Consider the following 14,862-nt stretch of genomic DNA (forward strand, 5'->3'; position numbering starts at 1 on the left):
TAATATGAATATGATTGACGTCAAATAAAAACATTATTTTATATTTACTTTATTTTCAATTAAATTTACCATAAATGGTTATAAGTTAAAACAAGATATTTTTTTTAAACTGTAGTGTATATCAAAGCGGTCGTATCTAGTTTAAAAATATATTTATTTTTAAGATAAGTTAACCACCGTTAATTAATTGCTGTAAATTTATTTTTCGGCATATCGCTGAAATGTATATTCTTGAAGAAAGAATATCAGAACTGAAAATTGATTAAGATGGATAGATAAGTGAGGACAAAATTTACAGATGTTGAAAAGAGCGAAAGAGCGTTTTTGCGAGGAAAACTTATTAACGTACACCATACTTTAACCCGCAACATTTCATTATTTAGGAGAAGTAGTAGCGGGATAGAGGTGGCACTACCTTATCTAATACAATGAAATCTGGTTGGTCCGAAGTCTACATGAGATGAACACGAATACTCCGGACGGGCCCGAATCTATTTTATCGACACATTAAAAAAAATTATAAAATTCTACGAACCAGGAAATTTTACTGCATCTAAATTGATGCATTGATTTTACATCTATAATTAATGAAAGTAGCTCAAAAATCAAAGCAATCTACAGGTCTGACAAGTATGGCTTGTCGTGAAAATTGTACAACTTGTTCCAAAACATTAAACATTTAGAAGTCTTTTTTTCCTGTAGGGTGGTATTTATGATTGTGAACTGACACAGGCGAATTCTGCTCATTTTGTTAATTTTATACACATTTTTCACATTTTGAGGAGAAAAAACTACATTAATCATACAAGCAGATTGTTTAAGACTACATTGTTTAGATTTGATAGTCAATTATTAAATTGGTATTGTTGTTTACGTACCAATACACTTGTCAAAAGTGTCTCCATAACGTATCCTTTTACCCGCCCTCCCATACAAAATTATTTTCTAGGATGCCGAGGTAATCTCGGTTCTTAAGCACGAATTCATTTTTTTCATCCTTTCATCTTTTTTTTCCTATTTTTTTACTACTATTAAGGACGTGACCGGCACCGTTATTGGTGTTCAAAGAGAGAGAGAGCATCATCAACAAGCGCCTTTTTTTTACCTCTGTGCAAAATTGATGGCCTCGGTCAATCACTGAGTAGCAAACATTGCACTATGGATGGGGTTTGAGGCGGCAAAAAGTCAAAAATTTACTTCATCGTAATGATTACTCAGATATACTCAATTTTTCAAATCATTATCATAAATAAGCACTTATCATTTCACAGACATCAGACTTAGAAAATTTTGAAAAATATACATCAGATCCAATAATATACAAATCAACTGTTCACCTATAAAAGAAATGCTACATTAATTTGCAATACATCATTAGAAAGCAAAGTTTTTTTTCGAAACATTTTTCACTTTTACACGGTTAACAAAAAAGTGTAAAAAATGAGTAATTTCATGATTTACTCCAAGGGTTTAAACATTTAAGTCTTTAAGAAAAAAGCCTAGCGTTGCCTGAAACTTTTTTTGCTGTTAAACATAGATAATAACTCGAATGTAAGGAAATATCGCTGCATCTGCATCTTTCAAAGCTATAATTAAAACAAAAAATGGATAATTTAAAACCATTTTGGAGAAATAGTATGTTTTATGTAAAACATCTTTACCCGATCAGGAGGGAAAAACAAAATTATATCAAAATAAGATATTTTGATGCTTATTTTTTTCTATCTAAATGAGCTATAATTCAGTACTCGTAGGATGTTAAAATATCTCTAATTATATCAAAAAATCTATACGATCATAGCTAAATTATATCAGTTTTTGATATGCTCCTATCAAGATTATATCTCGTTCAGATAGCATAGTTTGATATTGGACAGAACAAATTATATCAAAATTATAACTTATCAAGATATGAGTGCTTCGAGAAAATTTTCTAGTGGAACGTCAATTAACCACATTATTTGATAAAACCATGCCCCAATTTTGGTTTCCCAAAAATTTGATTCAATTTTATGAATCTGTTGAACGAAACTCGTTAATGTAAGGTTTGAGCCGTTGACTTCGATGTCCGTGTTTCAGAAAAAGTTGTACGTATATCAAAATAAGATATAATCATTTTATTTTAGGAAAATCCGAAAAAAATCTTGATCATTGAATATGAGCTCAACCCCATTCAAGTTTGTCAATCAGAATAAGATATAATTCAGATTGGAGAAACTTAAAATCGAAAATTAGGAGTACTTAATTATAACTGAATCAGATGTAAATATCTTGGTGAGATACGTTTGAGTTATTATTTTGATATGCTCTCCTGATCGGGTTGAGCTCATATTCAATGATCAAGATTTTTTTTCGGATTGTCCTAAAATAAAATGATTATATCTTATTTTGATATACGCACAACTTTTTCTGAAACACGGACATCGAAGTCAACGGCTCAAACCTTACATTAACGAGTTTCGTTCAACAGATTCATAAAATTGAATCAAATTTTTGGGAAACCAAAAATGGGTCATGGAGTTATCAAATAATATGGTTTATTGACCTTCCACTAGAAATTTTCTCGAAGCAATCATATCTTGATAAGTTATAATTTTGATATAATTTGTTCTGTCCAATATCAAACTATGCTATCTGAACGAGATATAATCTTGATAGGAGCATATCAAAAACTGATATAATTTAGCTATGATCGTATAGATTTTTTGATATAATTTGAGATATTTTAACATCCCACGAGTACTGAATTATAACTCATTTAGATAGAAAAAAATTAGTATCAAAATATCTCAATTTGATATAATTTTGTTTTTCCCTCCTAATCGGGAACCCCATTCAAGTTTGTCAATCAGAATAAGATATAATTCAGATTGGAGAAACTTAAAATCGAAAATTTTGAGTACTTAATTATAACTGAATCAGATGTAAATATCTTGGTGAGATACGTTTGAGTTATTATTTTGATATGCTCTCCTGATCGGGAGAACTTAAAAATATTCGCGCGTTTCCAAAATAAGATTATTTCTACAAGTATTGTTTCAAATCTTCACTATGCATTTTTACAAGTTAATGTTCCAATTTTATTGTCCTTTCTGAGCACACATGCAAAACCAAAGCTGAAAATAGTTTATACTGGTTGTTGAATGTTTACAATTCATTTCATCTTCAAAAATTTTCATAAAAAGCAAAAATATATTTTGTGCCGCCTCACTGTATGGTACTGTTCCATAGTGCATTGGTGACATGGAATTTTTTCTACAGAACCATATCAACGATCGTAGAGTAGGAAATGATTTTCAATACAAATTTATCAAAAATATAATGATTATTTATTATTTTTAAACTCGCTATTAAGAACAGTTTTCAAGCATTTCAGATTCGATTATTCGATGTGGATGTATATTGTTCATTGATTTGTCTTTGGTAAATGGACTTTACAGACTTTGTATCTTAAGATTAAGGAACACTACTTATAGCTATTTTAAATTTACGTTTACACATGTTAAAATCGAACAGATGGTATAGGTGATAGGTAATAGGGGATCCAGAGAAACTGGCGATATCGAAGTGTTCGGGTCGAGACGTATTTACATGTTGACACGTTGGAGAATATATGATGAATCAATTCGGCAGATTAGGGTATCGAAAATCAAAGTTAGCTGCAAATCGGCTCGACGCTTTTCGAGTGTCGCTTAATTCATCGGGCTGCATCTTTGTTCATACGGTGGTAGTTGATGTGGATCATTGAAGGAAGCTGTCGTAAAGCGTATCTAACGAAACTTCGCTAAACTCGTTGGAGGCGGTAAGATTGGGTGTTCTGAGAAGGAGCCCAAACCTGTACAAACCAGTGTACTCCATGATGCTACGCACTGAAGAGCAGTAGATGGCTTTAAGGGCATAAATATCGTGGAAATCAGAAATGTTTCGGCGCATAAATCCAAGAGCTGCGAAACCTTTTGCAACAGTGAGCGCAATGTGCTCAGAAAATGTGAGTCGGCTATCCACTGTAACACCTAAATCAACAATAGACTTCACGTTCTTCAAGCTCACTCTAGAAAGTTGATAATTGTAATGAATAATATTATGTGAACGTGAGAAATTGACCACTTTACATTTTTTTGAGTTCGCCGCCATTCCATCTGAGTGGCACCAGTCCTCTAGATTGGCAATGTTGGTTTGTAAGGCGAGGCAATCAAATTCGCTAAAGAGTTCCTAAAGAGTTTCAGATCGTCGGCATACATGAGTGTGTCAGATTGAAAAGTTGCACACAAGTCATTTACAAAAATGATAAATAATAAAGGTCCGAGGTGTCTACCTTGCGGTACTCCGGACGGCATGTCAAATTTTCTCGAGCGTGAGTTTTGTATTTTTGTGGCAAGGTACGACGCAGTCCACTCAAGCGACCAGGATGGAAAGCCAAGTCTATCCATCTTTGCAATCAGTATTTTGTGCGGGACCCGGTCAAAAGCCTTCGCAAAGTCGATGTAAACAGAATCTACTTGACATCCTTTTCCCAAATTGTTGTTCAGCGAGCTCAAGTAGCACATTAAGTTGGTGACAGTTGACCTTTTTTAACGAAACCATGTTTCGAAACAGCGATTAAGGGTTTGACGGCAGCATACATACGTTCATGTAACAAAACTTCGAAGATTTTGGAAACAGAGTATCGAAAACGGTCTGTAGTTTTCTACACAATGTGCGTTTCCTGATTTGTAAATCGGAGTGATAGCCGCAATACGCCAGGCGCTAGGAAATGTCCTTTCTCTGAGTGAGCGGCTAAACAGGTGACAAATCGGTGCAGCTAAAGATGTAGCGCAATTTTTAGTACTGTTGGAGGTATATCGTCTGGTCCAGTACCTTTCGATATGGGTCGACTGTCGATAATCTTTCGAAAACTTTCTGTTCAGTGAGGGATGGCATAGGTAAGTTGACGTCGTGAGATTGTATAGAGGCTAGGTAGTTGCTGTCTGTTTCACAGTCCGCGGAACTAAAAACACTTTGAAAAAATTCAGTAACCGTATTCGTAGATTCCGTCAAGTTACTTGCAGCTACGCCATTAAAACTGATGTCCACAGGAATAGTTGCATGACTTGCAAGGATTGAAAAACTCATTCAAACGAGCGACGGAACCTGCATCGCTCCGATTTTTGCTCATAAAAATGCCGTGATGTGCGAATGAGGTGTGAGCGAGAATCTCCTGTTCTCACGAATCAATCCCGACCAAAACGAAAACGCGAACAAGGTTCCTGATTCCTTTTTACTTTGCTTCCCTCTTCGCACACAAAGTCGAGCATCAACCCGACGATTGCGTAGCAGCGAGCTGGTTCGTGAAAACTTTTACGAACCCGCTCATGAGCCGTGTTAGTAATGATATTATTTCTTGCCGTGGAAAAATCTTCGTCCCTTTGCGAAGCTTGAGTTTGAAAAAACACTAACAGCAACAATACTGACGCCAAGCCGTGTTGACTTTCAATAGCGTTGGCCAACAGAAATTGAAAATAAGAAGAACAGTGTGCATACGGCCGGTACAGCCAATCCATGTTAGTGATGTTATTATTCTTTCCAGGCAAGTATGCCGAGCCAAAATAATACTTTTGCTTCATGCTAGTGGTGTTATTATTGCTTCTTACGGAAGAATGTGCGTCACTTTTTGAAGCTACAAGCTTGAAGGAACATCAATAACATCAACAGCAACAGTGTACGCTTTTGTAGGGCTAGCCTTCAAACGATCGGTGCCCGGACGGTTCGGACAGTTTGTCTCTGAAAAGGACAAGCTGAAAGATTCCTTTTTCTTTTGAACTGACGTACTTACTCCCCTGAACAGACAGCAAGCTTGGTATCTAAATTTTCACGAAGCAAATACGAGTCTCTCGTGATCCCGTTGCTCAGACTCGCTCATGAATATTTTGTAATACGAGCAACAAAGAAACAGCCGTCGTAGAATCGTTTGTGTTGCTATTCGTGATTGTATTGAGCACAAACGAATAGCGAGCCGGCGGCGAAACATTCTCATGTGGTTTTCGATGAGTGAGCGATTTTTATAGTCCTTGATGACTTGTCTTGCTTTTGAAGTGTTTCCAAAACGATGAAGGATCGCGTTTCAGGTTCTGTTGAAGGGGACTGATGTGTTGACGATAAAGATTGTCGTTCAGTTCTTTAAAATCTTGTTCCAAAGACCTCAAACGGCGTCTTTGATCTTCGGTACGATTCTTAGTATAACACTTGCGAGCCTTACGAAGCTGGTTGCGTAATCGTCTGAGATCAGAGTTCCACCATGCATGTTTAAATGACTGGGGTCTCGGTGAGCACTTCAAAGGCACGTATTGTTTCAAAACGGAGTGGAGTTTACTGTAGAATGCATCGACTGCAGCATTGACGTTGTCGGTAGCACCAATGAATTTCCAGTTTGTAGAGTCAAACGCAGCAGCAATCAGGTCGAAGTAACATTTACTGTAGTCTAAGACGAAGTCGAATCTTCCTGTGCAATCGGTCGGTGAAAACCGGAGTGAACTTCTACGTATAATACGTACAGCTTGTGATGACGGTCGGTGGGAACAATCGAGACCGGTGATTCGAACATGATCACATTATCAGGATCATTACAGAAAGCAAGGTCCAACAGGCGCATATTGTTGTTTGGTATGCAGCATATTTGGTGCAAGCCGGCGAAAAAAAGCATTTCAGACAAAGAAATTTCGGCTTCAGTGAAAGCGTTTGTCGGAAGGTAGCTGTTTAAGTCATGATCAAAGACCCATTCTAGGTGTGGGAAATTGTAATCGCCAACAAAGATGACAGAGTCCAGTGCGGTGTTGTTGGGCCGAAGATATATGCAACACAGGTACAAATATCCCGAACTGGTTCTGATTCTGACAATAGCTTGCTCAAGGTGTTCAAGGATGTAAGTAGTCAAATAAGCTAAGCAAAGCTAGCTAGCTAGAGAATTTAAATTAGATCTCAATTGAAATTTATCTCTAGAATGAATCAAAATTCTGCGCAAAAAACGCAATTCGACAGATACGAGCAAGAAAAAGTTGACCGACATGTTTTGTTTTGTTTGTGGAATTATTTGACGACTGTTGAAATATTGGCGAATTGATGCTGAGCGGAAACCTATCTTCGGCTGGAGGAATTCAACCACCAGGCGTTGAATGATTTCAGCAAAAAGAATACTGTGCTTCAACATGCCTAAAATTTTAATTAATTTTTTTGTCAAAGAACCACCAGCACTTAAGAACCACCGAATGTGAACCATTCCTAGCTTACCTTCCTGAACGCTTCATCGGCCGGGTTAAAGATAATCGTTTTTGGTTTGCATACAACATTTTATGATCGCAATGCAGTATGTAATGTGTGTGATTAACCACAAGTGGCACTTATTCTCTTGGCTTCGGTACAGTGACAGATCTACAAACAGAATGACTTGGTACCGACAGTCAGTTCACATTCATTCAAATCAAAGCTCTCTGCTACTGCTCTAGTATACAATTTAGGTTTTAATCGTTCCTGCCGACAAAATGTGTGGGAATCAACCACTTTCTTTCATCGAAACTCGTTTAACGGTTGACGAATCGTTTGCTTTAGTTTTATTTTTATTTGCTACAGTCGATTGCATAATGATGACCAGCGTCATTTCTCCGGGCAGTAAGTTGGGCGTGATTTAGTTTCGAATCTAATGATGTGTTTGATACGTTTTCCGGAATCATTCACTCGAAATCGAAGTTTCTTTTTTTTTTTGAGCTGCTCGGAACAGAAATGTAGGTCACCGAACAAAGATCACATCAGATATCGACCGGTGTGCCGGCAAATCGTCGAAAAATGTTTAGCTAGGATGACAGCATAAATCATAGTTAATTGAAGCCATGTGGTGGCGCTTAGCCCAGATCGTAATCTACCGTAATTCACTTAGAGCGATCATTACCGGCCATTCGGTGAAAACTACTCGCTGAATGACGATGAATGACTCAGCAGCAAGTTGGTCCAAAATCGAAACTAACGTAGGAACAATCGGAAAGGAATGGGAAAACCAATATCGCGGGACCCTTTTCATAACATTTGTGGAGGGTCGATTTCGTGAAGGATTTCCCAATAATTTTTTGAACTCTTTTATTCACATTCCAAGCCATTTGAACAAAACTGTTCGAAAAACAAAGGTTGAAGCTTAATAAAATTTTAAAAAAATAATTAAAAAACACATAAAAATAACTTCAAACAGCAACCAAAAATCGACACCACCAAATTTGTTTGCCCATCGAAGCGCGGTAAGAAAATGGGAGAAAAGGCATTAAAAAATCGGAAACAGTTACGTGACGAGGGCAAGGTCTGCACGAGCCGTCATTTTTTTTTGGACCGATGCTGGTCTGCCAGACTTCCGAGTTTTTGCTCTGGAAATGTGACAGTAGGTATAAGGTGGATATACCGGTAGAAACTGAAATCGAGAGTCGAAGGAAAAACCCGAGTGGGCCCTGATCGAATCCAATGGTGTCTGATCTACGACTAGACGTGGATTAACCCTGCAGGTACTTTTGCAAAAACTGTTGATATAATATGTAGGGGAGAGTGAGGATTCCTTCGCTATATCTCGAAACAGGAATGTATCACAAATATGAAATGATCTAGAAAAATGTGCTAAATAGAACACAAAAATAATGCTGTTATCTTAATAAATTTTTAAAAAATTCGAGTTTTTTAACTTTGTTTGAAAAATTAACCAAAATGTGATTTGAAGATGCAAGGAAAGAATATCAGAAGACAACCAAGTGGTCGAAAACGTTAGCAGCTCGATAAGCTTAGATAAAATAGCAGATACAGAGAGAGAGAGGAGATTGATTTCCAACCGGCAGAAAAAGGGAAAAAACGGGAAAGAAAATCATTGTGTGCTGTTACAGGAGATGACCCTTCGGAAAGTGAGGTGGGAGAATTGAAAAAAGTGGCGGTTAAAGCATCAGATGATCAACTTAAAGCGGAGGCCATTCGAAGACCATGGAGTACACGTCCGATGCAATGGAGCTTCAGTAATCAGAAAAAGTAAATTGTTGTAGATTTCGATGGATTTGATATTGAAAATAGTGTAATTTATTGTTTCAAAGTTATTCAATCAGAACATAAATTCAAGTTTCTTACATGTATTTTATAAAAAGCTTTGAGTTAGTGCACAACAAACAGGAGCTTTTTTTTTACTATTCAAAAAAAAAAGTTAAAAAAAGCTCTTTTTTATCACTATAAAAATGTTTCTCACATGAAAAAATTAAAGTTAAAATATGAATTCCAATATCTCAATCGTTAAAGTATAAAATGAAATGCATAATGCCATATTTTCAAAGCAAAACTAAGCTCTTAATCCCTAGAGTCCAAAAAGACATAACTTTTTTTCCTTAACGGATCGTGATCATCGGTTATCATGGAATTAGTAATATCTGTCCAATAACTAATGTTTATCCAGTAATAATCTGTTAAAATGAACTAAAATACTGTCTAACTATCTTAAAACCAGAAAATTGCGACTTAAAATATGCGATGACTAGAGGGTAGCAGGCAAACTTTCAGAATTCTCTTCGTTTGATACTTACAAACTGTGAGCTGAGAACTAATATGGCAAAAAAAAAGTCACTGTACCTTTTATCTTCGGATTTTATAAGATTTTTGCCTAGGGTTAGGGAACTCTGAATTTTGAATCAAGTCTTCTTTAGTAAAGGATCAAGTATCCTGTAACTTAAAAAGTATCACAATTTTTAGACTCACGTTAATGTTTCTAGTTCATTTACGAGTACATGTATCGTTCTAACTTTTGGAGCAAATAAATTTGAAATAAAACGCTGTCAGAAAATGCAAAGGACGGCGAGTTGCTAAATTTCCCCAAAAAGATATGATGAAAATTAGAAAAGGGGATCAAGTATACCCATTCTCTCCTATACAAATGCCATTATACACAAAAAGAAAAAACTGTTTCACAAATTTGGATCATTTGAGTTTATTCCATTGCACCTTGTTTTATTAAAAACTGGAATTACAGCAAAATTTCTTTTAATTTAAACATTAATTTGCCATCTTTGTGATTTCTTTATTTATTGTGTTAATCGCTTGACCAATGAATATTCTCATCAAATACAAGAAACCGTGCTCTAAAATTCCAATTGGTGTGTGCTTCAAAATCAATGGTATTCTAATAAAATTACTCTTTAAAAAGAACTAATTTAAAAACAAAAACCCAATGCAAGAAAACTCAAACAATTGCTCTGAAAAGAAATGCAAAAAATAACAAATCTGGTATGGGCTTTCAGTTTACACCAAAGAAATTAATAAAATATAATGCATTTTTAAAATTACTCATCAAAAACTCCCGAAAAAAGGCATTTATAGGAATGCCTAAGTTTAAATGAATAAGTGCTAACCACAGTAAAGTGTATCAAACTGCAAATTTTTACAAACTTTCTTCCTCCTGGTGACCACCATCGGATTCATCAGCCATGCTCACGTGAAGCAGATGCTGTTTGAAGTTAACGAAGATGAATGGAAGTTAGAAGCTTATAATGATCACAGATAGCTTATCAACTTCTTATTGTTTTTTTACACCTTTCATTGTCTTTTAACTAGTTAGAAAGTTTAACATAAAACTTGGAATTGTTTATTTGTTTATTGAAATATTTCAAAAATTCCATTTTTTTAAAATTCACTTATTAAACACTTTCCTGTTCATAATTTGTTGGTTTTTGGTGCTCGGTTAAGATATCAGGCCATACTGCAGTTTTTATATATTTGTTACCAAATATTTGTAGCTCTTGAGACTCATTCAATTCACTTTTTAGCAATACTTAGAACTCAATCTTCAGTAATATATCAAGTATCGTGATGATAAACAGTGTCTTGAGTATAAACTTTTCACCAAAGAAAAAACGTTTTTCTCGATGCATTCTTGGTAATTGGACGTTTGCGAGTACTGTAGCTAAATAAATTAGCGCTGATTAATTTCGCACTCCCCAAGCAATCAAGAGTCCGATAAACAGGTACAAAAAAGCTTACTCAGCCTTATCATTGATTTAAATTATGTACGTACAATGCAGCTCAAAATTTAAGTTCTTATTGATGCTTTCAAGTTCCAAAACAAGTCTGAATGACCTCCTATTCATCTTCCAGCGACTTTTGAATTCAGCTTAACTAATACGTAAAATGAGCATAAATTCTCTCTATCTCAATTGCACCCTTGCCATCAGTTCATATCACCTTCTTTTGTTTATTTACTATGTTCAATACAAGATTCTACTATGATGCCGCGCTCCGGATTTCAAAGTTTGCCGAAGTTTTTCAATTTGCTGCTCAATTGCTTCTTTCCTACATTTTCTACATCGCATCAGAATGGTCACTCAAGTATCAAACAATTGATTGGAAAAAAATGGCTGGCTTGGGGATCGAACCCCGACCTTCGTGGTGAGAATCGAACACGCTTCCACAAGACCAAGCATAGATGTCTAACTGAAACTAAAATTCGAAATGGTGATATGGTTTTGTAGCATATCTGCAGGCGCACCCGCCCAACCAGGAAGGAAGAAAGCACTTCAATGCACGTTTCGTTTTGAGCACTTTTGTGCCCTTTTGTTACTTAAGTCCCTTGCAATTTTCAGATAAATAACTTCTGCAACTTTCAAGTTCATTAACGAGTACCGTAAACTGGGGGAACTTTGATCAGCGGGGTAACTTTGATCATCATTTACCATTTTTTTTTGTTTATTTGTGACACTTTACCAACGTTTTGGCATTTGTGTCAAATCATTAACTTTGTAAAAAGTTAAAATATCTGAAAACTGATGACTACGTTTGAAAGCCTATAAATTTAGTAACAAATAAGCTGAATTTGGTTTCCTTAGGAGATTTTTCACATTACTTAAAATGTAATTTTCAAATCTTGAAATATCTGGTTTTTTGAAGGCTCACAAACATACATATCTCCTAATCGAATTTAAGCATTCAGGACTATTCAGGAGCTTATGGGTTCTTTAATGTGACCAAAACTTTTTTTTCTGGTTTGAGTGTAGTTTAATTGTTATTTTTATGATGATTTGATGATAATTTTTGGAAAAAAACGGCCATTTTTTATGAAAATGTCCGTATAGAAAAAATGGCTAAAAACACTATCAAATGCTTAAGTTTGAAGAAAAAAAGAACATGAGAACAGTAGTGCGGTGATTAAGGGAACTGCATGAAGGTAAAATTTCATTTGTTTTTTAGGCAAAAAGAGAAATGTTTTTAATTGTTGCCCCTGAAAGTATGCAGCAACATTGTCCATCTTTTAAGAATATTTGTTTAAAAAAAAAATGCTAAAAAATTCAATTGAGTCCAACAATAAAAATTCTGTAATCGATGTTTTTATCTGAAATCTGGTTTTGTAACCAAGCCTGCAAAAAATCAAATCATTTAAGAAAAAATCGCTCAAATTTTGATCCTGTTTAGTCGGTGGTGTGGTCGGATTCAATCAACACATTTTGATCACTTTGAGAACTTCATCATGCTCACCAACAAGCAACTCACTCACAGAAAAAATCAAAATCAAAACAAAACAAATCATGCGATTGCCTGGTGAGCCGTTTCCCCCCCCCCCCATGATTGGTGAGCTGATTTGAATCTTAGTGAGCTTTACTTTATTTTAGAAAAATAATCATGACCAAATCGTGATCAGAATGGTTTCGGCGTCTCTAATCTCTATGGAAGTAGTTTTTAATTGATTTCAAATCAGATTTGGTCAAATAAAAAAAATTAACTGTTGATTGAAAAAAAAAACACTTTACAAATCATAGGCTTGAAAATGAAAACCAACACTTTACAAATAATGTTGAATAAAAATGAAAACCAAAAAACATTTTTTTTGGTTTTAAAAGAGGATTTTAACCAACATATAATTCATCATTGCAAACAGAACACACTTTATTTAATTGTTTTTCCTTCATTAAAAATTTCAACTACGTCTGGAAAGCATACAATTCAGTTCTCTATTCTAATTTTAGGAGCTGTGCTGTTCATTTTAAAGTTTTTGGGGGATCATAAAATCATGTGAAATCTGATTAATGAATCTTAGCCAATTCTTACAGAATTAAAATTCATTTTCATTGCACGGTGCCTTTTTTATGACAATTCCATGAAAAAAAAATGGCAGATTTGTCTCACTCTAGAGAATATTATCCCCTTTCCAACGTACTTTTCACGTCTTGAAAAAAAATTGTTTTTAAAGATTTTCGAACAAAATACACGAGCAAGAAGAACGAAGAACTTCATATTTTACATTTTTGAACTGAGTTTTATTTATACTCCTTCAAAAATGAATTATTACTTAAAAAACTTTGATCAATTTTTTGCAAAAATGTTTGATTTCAAAGAAAATCTAATGGATAACAATAAAAGTTTTATAGAACTGGTCGTAAGGTGCAAAAAATGGTAACGAAGGTCTCTTCTATATGATGATTTCTATCCAAGATAGAATGTATGTTTAAATTGAATGAAGAAAGTTTGTTGCTCACTTGTTGATCGAACTTGTTGATTTTTAAAACTTATATGCATTTTCAATATTCAAATTGGATGAAATTTGCAATATGAAACAAAAACAATAAAAACAAAGCTTTGAAATGGCGATCCAGAATTTAAAAATCAGAATAAAATTCTTAATTTGAGTTTCATATTTAAATACAAATAGCCGGTAATTGAAGTGATGAATACAGAATAAAAACTCTATGATTCAGGGTTACTTGTTAGCTCAAAAAAAAAGTGCAAGAAAACGATCACAAGCAATAAAATCAAGATTCCCACACCCATAGAAGAGGTTGCAAAAATCCAATGCCTATTTAGCAAATCTCTGTGCCGATAATGCGCTGAAATGTGCACTGTGCCGAAGATGATATGTTTGAAAAACCGTAACTGGCATAAGGACTCGGCTCCCAACTAAAATAATGCATGACCACTACATTGTAGCGAAACAAGAAAAACATTCTATGGGATTTCCTTCCTATTGGATAATTCATCCCAGAAACAAGAAAATAAAAATAACAACCACAGCGCCGTGGGGAGATTCGAACTCAAATCACCATTCAAATCGTCTTACCAGTCGGACATCTTAACCAGAGTACTATACGAGCTTCATGCAGGATGAGGGATATTTGTCATAGGCTTTCTGTCACCGATCAATCACTAAAAAACGCACAACGGCGGCTTCCCGGCGTTTGGCCTCCTTTCAATGCATTCCTTTGTCTTTTGATGGAAACGGGAAAGGGAACGGGAGTGAAGGAAACGAGAAACCCATTGAATGAGAACTGTGTTTGCTTACTGCCTGCTATTACATACACACGCTACATATACACAGCTGCTAAAGCCGGGCAGCTTGGCCGGTGATTGTTTGCCGGTGAATTGAAGGAATGTTTTTGTTGTTGCTTTTGCTACATACACACGCACAGCTTAGCCGTGGTTGTTTGCCGGTAGATTGAGTTGAAGCAATGTTGTTTTTGTTGCTTTTACTGCATACACACTCACAGCTTGGCCGTGGTTGTTTGCCGGTGGATTGAAGGGATTGAATTAGAAGAATGTTTTTGTTGTTGCTTTTGCTACATTCACACGCACAGTGCTCGGTTGGCTGGCTGCCTGGTGTTGGCCGGTATTTATTTCCATCCTTCTTCGTCTTGTGATGCGATAGGGAGGGACGTGAAAGCGTTTTTATTTTGTTTCTTTCAGACATACGCAATTCGGTTAACTTGGGAGTTTAATGCCGGTGGGAGCAAATCGAATCAGCACCGGTCGCGTTATCTTCTTGTACCAATGATGCTATGTAATTGACTACACGCCATTGGCACAGAGGCTGAATTTTGGGTGCAGCCTTGTTTGTAAAAAACA

Source organism: Uranotaenia lowii, unplaced genomic scaffold (genome assembly GCF_029784155.1).
Source record: "Uranotaenia lowii strain MFRU-FL unplaced genomic scaffold, ASM2978415v1 HiC_scaffold_194, whole genome shotgun sequence".
NCBI lineage: Eukaryota > Metazoa > Arthropoda > Insecta > Diptera > Culicidae > Uranotaenia > Uranotaenia lowii.